Genomic DNA, 7,500 nt, shown 5'->3' on the forward strand with positions numbered 1-7,500 from the left:
ATAATATACCATGTAAAAACTGATTTTATTTATATAGGCCAAACAGGCAAAGGCTTAGAAAAAAGAATAGGCCAACATTAATATAGTATTAGAACGGGGCAAGTGTCCAGTGGATTATTTGTCCACCAAAGAGATTATGGTCATAATATTGACTGGGGAAATTCTAAAATAATTACTTCTTGTAATAATATTATAGAAAGAAATATTATTGAATCTTGTTTTATAAAAAGAAATTTTGGAAATAACATGAACTTGAGTTTGGGTTTATTTAAATTGAACAATTTTATTATTGATAAAATTGTGTGTGATAATTTGTAACATGGGACCTTTCCGAATATCCCTTTTCTTCTCATGTATATATTGTGTCTTTCTGTATTGCTTAATTGTACCTCTGAAAATGTCTTAAATAGACGAAAACGTTCGGTATCCGTTTTTTAAATTTTCCGGTGGTTTCTGCAAAAATAGTTTATCACAAGTGTTTTGTGATTTCTTTGCATATATATATATATATATATATATATATATATAAACACACAGACACACACACACACACATATATATATATATATATATATATACATATATAGATATATATACATATGTATACATATATATATGTATATACACATACATATATACATATATATATACATATATATATATATATATATATATATATATATATATAAGTATAGATACATTTTCATCAGTATTCAGCAAAGTAATTTTTGAGGAAAGAACTATATCCAACCACACTGGTACTTTTGGGTTCAGGAAGATGATCGGCCGAATCAGAAATCACACTACTCCGTTTACTTTAAGCCCGCTGGGGGTATTTTTCCTCAGTTGATCTTACTGGGCGTTCGGTCTGCAACTGTTCTGCTTCATTGCATCACAATTGTCCACATCTCCCTTTTCCTTTCTTCCCCATCGCTGTGCACTGAGTTACTTTCAACTACATAATATCGTCTGAGGAAAACCACAATATGAGTATAATTTGCCATTACAAAGTGAAAATGTTAGTGTGTGAATTTCGCCCTAAATTCTTGCTCTCATGCAAGGCCCGGGATGCACTTTTCCTTTCATTCTGGCTGCCGCCTCCGCCAGGCTGCTTTATTCATCTCCTTAACACCCATTCGGTGGCGAAAGGTTTGAAACAAACATTTTTTTACGTTCATGTATATTACCCATTGGGTAGCACTCGGGAGGAAGAGATAGAGGCCGCCATTGAAAAATGGTCTAGCAAGAGGGCATAATGGGCCCTGCGTGACTACACTTCCAATTTCAAAACGCTTATTTCCAATTATAATGTATATGATCTGCATTGAATTGTCTGATGATTGTGCGTGTGCATGCGCGCACAAGTGTGTGTGAGAGAGAGGGGAGGAGAAGTGGTACAGGAAGAAAGAGGAGGTGGAGAAGGAAAAAGAGAGGAGGAGAAGGAGAAAACGTGAGTAAAAAATATGATAGTGATACCGTAGGTGAAAGAACATACGTAAATAACGAATATATAGATAATAATAGAATTTCTATACGAGATTTTCTATCATATACCTATACATAAACATATTATAAACATGTATACATAAGAATACAATTATGTACGAATATATATACAGTGGAACCTCGCTTAACGAGCATAATTCGTTCACGAATCTTACTTTTAATGCGAAACACTCCTTAAGCGAAACAGTTTTTCCCATAGGAATCAACATAAAATACGATAATGCGTCCCATGCTTAAGAAAAAATGCCCCAAATTATTTTGTAATAATATCTATTTGTTATTATTATTAACGCATAAAATGAAAATATTTTAATATACAGTAAATGAACCTGGGAAAGAATAAATAATTAGTAAAATAAAAAAAAATGCAATTTACGGAAAAAGAAGTTCGTTCCTGACGGAAGGGAGATGGAGACAGGGGGGAAGGATTATTGGGGTGGAGGAGAATCTTCACTCGCCACTACAAGTCTCGACTGACTCACTAGCTTTAAATCTTTTAGAAACATTGGCACAACTGGCACTTACTTTAGAATAATTTTTCACTAGAAAGCTGTCTAGAGACATTTGTTTTTGGCTACGCTTCAAATTTTGTCGAGCATGCGACACAGTAGTACATACATATACCAAAGGCTTTTTCCCCCTTACACGGGGGGTAGCCAAAAAGAAAAAGGCATAGAAACCACTTCCACCCATTCCATTCCCTACATATTCCACTCTCCTTCACTCTCCTCCCTCCCTCTTATCTTGGCACATCGTGGATGACGGGTCATCCCTGCATCCGGTCCACTGCCCTGGGTCAAAAGCAGTGTCGCAGGACACAGCACATCCACAACAAGGCCGCTTCATTAAATCGGTGACCCCCCCACTCCGTCCCCCCATACAGAAAAGGAGAAGACGGGGAGAAATCCCTTCAGGATGCGTCAAATTTGTTCTCATACATATTTCCTCAACCCCCATCCCCCACCCACTCCCATTTATGCATCAAAGCATCATCCATACACAACCCTTCTCCATTCACCCCTATCTTCTGTCCTCTCCCGTCCTTCCTCAACAGACATTCCTCTCTTTTGTAATGCCCCTTTCACCCCATCCATCCATCTCATCCTAGGACGTCCCCTCATATTCACTCCTTCCACCTGTGCCTTCCACACCTCTTTTACTAATCCTTCTTCACTCATTCTTTCCATGTGTCCAAACCATCCTAATACTCTTTCATCAACCCTATACCCCAGCTCCCTTTCCACCCCTGTTCTCCTCACCTCCTCATTTCTCACTCTATCTAGTCTAGTAACCCCTATCATACTTCTCAGACATTTCATCTTAAACACATTCAAACTCCTTCTCTCTTCCTCTCTTATGTTTCATGTTTCTGCCCCGTACAGTGCTGTTGGCACAATCACTCCTCCATATAAACTCCTCTTAGCATTCATTCCCAGATGTCTATTTCTCATTATACTTTTTAATCCACCAAGGCATTTACTCACTTCTCTCAATCTACATTCTACCTCCACCACCACTCCTCCCTTTCCTGCCACATTCGCACCCAAATATCCAAAACTATCCACTTCCTCCAGTCTCTCACCCTTAATGCTCACTTCCAGCCTGCTGTCACTCTCTCCCCTTGTACATCTCATCTCCTTACTTTTGCCCACATTTATCTTCAGCTTCCTTCTTTCTCCAATCCCTGACCCACTACCCTTGCATTCACCTCTCGCACCATCCCATCCATGTATAGATTGAACAGCCAGGGCGACATAACACATAACTGACGAAGTCCCACCTTTACCTCAAACCATTCACTCTCTCCATTTCTAATCCTAACGCAAGCTCTACTACTCTCGTAAAAACTCTTGACTGCTCTTAACAGCTTTCCTCCTATCCCATATATCAGCAGTAACTCCCACAATGCCTTCCTGTCTGCCCTGTCGTAAGCCTTTTCCAGATCCATAAAAGCCCCCCCAAAAAATCCTTACTTTTTCCTATAGCTTTCTCATATATCTGTATTACCACAGAAACCTGATCTACACAACCCCTACCTGTCCTAAAACCACACTGTTCCTCATCAATTACTCCCTCTGTTCCTCTCCTAATCCTCTCAATCAAGACCCTCTCATAAGCCATCCCAACTACACTCAACAAGCTGATCCCTCTGAAACTACTACACTCACACTTGTCCCCGTTTTCCTTGTAAAGCGGAACTATACAGGCACTCCTCCAGTCCTCCGGCACTCTACCCTTTCTGCAGCAAATATTAGATAACCTCACCAGCCAGTCCATCATAACTGTACCTCCTTTCTTCAGACATTCTGCATGGCATCCATCCAACCCAGGTGCCTTACCTGCTCTCATCGTCTTAACAGCTGCTTTCACTTCATCTTTCCCTATTTCTCCTCCATTTTCCTCACTCATCACTCTCATTTTCTTAGCGCTTCTTACTGCAACTACCTTTCCCTCCCTATCCTCCTTCACATTTAACAACTCCCTAAAATACTCTGCCCACCTTCCTCTCACTGCCTTCTCTTCCATTATCATCTCTCCATCTGCACCTTTTACCTTTTCTTCTCTATTTAATTCGTTTTCTCTTCCTCTTTTAATTTCTTTCCAAAACATCTTTTTATTACTTTCAAAATTTTCTGTCATACTCGTACGCCATTTCACATCTGCTCTCCTCTTTGCTTCCTTTATCTTATGCTTAACTTAACTTCTCTTTACTTTGTACCTCTCATTCGATTCCCTCGTCCTAATTTGTAGCCAATCAATGAATGCCTGTTTCTTCTCTTCTACACCCTTCTTTGCTTCCTCATCCTACCACTCACTACCATTCCATCTATTTCCTCCCACCCTCCTTGTTCCACACACCATCTTTGCACACCTTATGACTCCCACCTTGAACCATCCCCATTCCTCCTCCACTCCTAGTTCTACTCTATCCTTCACTACCTCCCACTCCTTTCTCAGCTTCATCTTATACTCATTCTCCTTTTCTTTCTCATTTAAGCAGTTCACTCTAAGTACTTCCCTACCTTCTGCCCTTTTCCTATTTCTCCACTCTCAATTTACCTTCCACCAGAAAATGATCTGATATTCCCCAAACTCTCTCCCCTTAGAACATATACATCCTTCACTCTTCCTGTCATACTCCTGGTCATCACTATATAGTCCATTAGCGCTCTATCTGCCACCCTTTCATCCACCATCCTCTCCCTTATGCTTGATTTTCTTCCGAAACACTGTATTTGCTATCATCAACTCTCTTTCAAGACACATCTCTACCATCAATTCTCCACTACGATTTTTACCTGGAACTCCATACTCCCCAATCACTCCGTCTATTGGTTCGTTTCCTACCCTAGCATTAAGGTCTCCCAATACAAATACATTGACATTTCTTCCTAATCCCTCTATGCACTCATTTATATCTACACAAAAAGCCTCCCTTTTCTCTACGCTCTTCTCACTACCAGGCCCATATGCACTTACAAAAACCCACATCTCCCTTCCCAACTTCACCTTCATCCACATCAACCTTGATGAAACCTCCTTCCACTCCACTACACGCCTACTTATCTCTTCACTTACTAGTATAGCCACCCCTTCTCTCCCTCGTCCCCTCTTCACTCCTGAGTACCTCCCAGCTACACTCCCAAGTTCACACTCACCCTTCCCTTTCATTTTAGTTTCACTCAAAGCCAGCACATCAATCTTTCTTCTCGCAAGCATACTGCCTACCTCTTCTGTTTTACTCTCATCTATACCACATCCACGAGGATTAAAAGATCCAAACCTTAGGGTACTGGTTGGAAAACTTCCAGACCCTCTTATGCCTTTACTTTTTTAGGAATGTCCCCTTTGGGGCTACAGGTAGTAGGATTCCTAATCCCATCCCCGTCCCGATTTTTGTCGCCTTTTACGACCCAAGTGGAAAGACTTGGTGGTAGCATTCTCTTTCCCCACCACAGGGTAGGCGAAAAAAGGAAATTGATATTCAGCGAAATGGTACAGGACAGTAACAAGGGGTTGGGGGACAGCATAACGGAGGGACAGTCGTAGTATAAAAGTGTCATAGTTTCTCTATGAACAGTTTTCCTCTATTACAGAAAAAATTATGTGTGACTTTGGTCCGTAGGGGCGCCCCATATAGAATCTAAAGTATCAACTGCATGCTACTCTGCCACAATAACGTGCAGCCAATACCCCAGACGGGGAATACAGTATACAGTATTATTATTAAATAAGATTGTAGCGCGCATAGCCACTGACTTATTAGGGTAATACTTCTCAATGCACGATGAAACAGTTTCCCATGCTTTAAGCATCTCCTTTATTGCACTGAAGGGATGTTGCTCTGCTGAGGCTGTTACCTCCTCCTTCCCTAACGAAATCTCTTCCACAACTTCTTGCTGTGAAACAGAATACAACTCCATAAGCTCTTCGGTGGTCATCTCCTGTCTATGCTCTTTCGCAAGTTCGTCGATGTCATTGTCATCCACATCCAGCCCTATGGTCTTGGCCAAAGACACTGACTCAAACCCCTTAAAATCGCGTTTGACAATGCTGGCCGGCCAAAGCTTCTTCCCATCCGAAATATGGGTTTTCTTGGTGACCCCCTCCCATGCCTCGTCGATAATCTTGAGACAGGCAACGATGTGGAGGTGGTCTTTCCAGGACTCTCTGAGAGTGAGATTGGTACCCTCAATCACCTCAAAACAACTTTATAGAAGAGCACTTTAATGTAGAATTTCTTAACGTTTGAGATGACCTGCTGATCCATGGGCTTGAGTTAAAGAGAGGTGTTGGGAGGCAGGAACTGGATCTTGATGAACTGAAATTCATAAAGGAGGTCATCTTCTAGACCTGGAGGATGGGCAGGAGTGTTGTCCATAACAAGCAAGACATGAAGTTGCAGATTCATCTCAACCATATATTCTTTTCACAGAAGGACCAAACACTTCATTAATCCAATCAGTAAAAATGTCGCGTGTTACCCAATCCTTGCTATTGGACCTCCACATCACACATAGCCTGCTCTTCTGGACTTTATACTTCTTGAAGGCTCGTAGATTTTCTGAATGGTAAACGAGCAGCGGTTTCACATTCAAATCGCCACTTGCATGGGCACAAAACAACAGCGTGGGACGGTCTTTATTGGCTTCTCCCCCGCTGTTATATAGACTCGCTTCGGCATCTTCTTCCAGAAAAGACCCATTTCGTCACAATTAAAAACATGTTGTGCCAGGTAACCCTCAGAACCTACAAACTTCCTAAAGTCATCGACGAAGTTCTCTTTGCTGTCCTTGTGTCAGAATCTGCTGCTTTGGTGTGCCTTATGACTCCGTGGATGCCGGTTTTTTCTTTTAAGCTTCTGGAACCACCCACTGCTTGCCTTGAATGTTTCTTCTTTGTCTGTTGCTGCTTCTGGCATTTTCTTAACAAGGTCGGCGAAAATTATTTTCGCCTTCTCACGAAGGATGCTCTCGTTAATAGTGTCGCCTTGCATTTGCTTCTCGTTGCTCCATATGAAAAGCAACCTTTCAACATCGTCAAAAATACGTGGCCGTTGCATAGATATTCTTGTCATTCCCTTTGAAGCGTCAGCCTCCTTGATCATGTCCTTGTTCTTGCGGATGGTGCAAATTGTTGATATAGTCCAATTGTATGTGCGTATAATAATAATAATAATAATGATAATAATAATAATAATAATAATAATAATAATAATAATAATAATAATGATAGTAATAATAATGATAATGATAATAATAATAATTCCTTGTTTCTGGCAACTAATCATCATTTTCTGATTCAGTATGTTTCAAATCGTTGGAAAATAACTGTCTGCAATTTTAAACTTTGGGTTTGTTGTCATTAGATCTATTTTGTTTAAATAATATAATTGTGTTTAACCCTATATAGACATCTGAGACAGATCTGTAAACTCTTCAAAATTTACTATATATTTACCAAAACAAGTACTTAAATGACAATATTGTCAAA

The sequence above is a fragment of the Oratosquilla oratoria genome, chromosome 2 (genome assembly GCF_046742065.1).
Source record: "Oratosquilla oratoria isolate Oo_2021 chromosome 2, ASM4674206v1, whole genome shotgun sequence".
NCBI lineage: Eukaryota > Metazoa > Arthropoda > Malacostraca > Stomatopoda > Squillidae > Oratosquilla > Oratosquilla oratoria.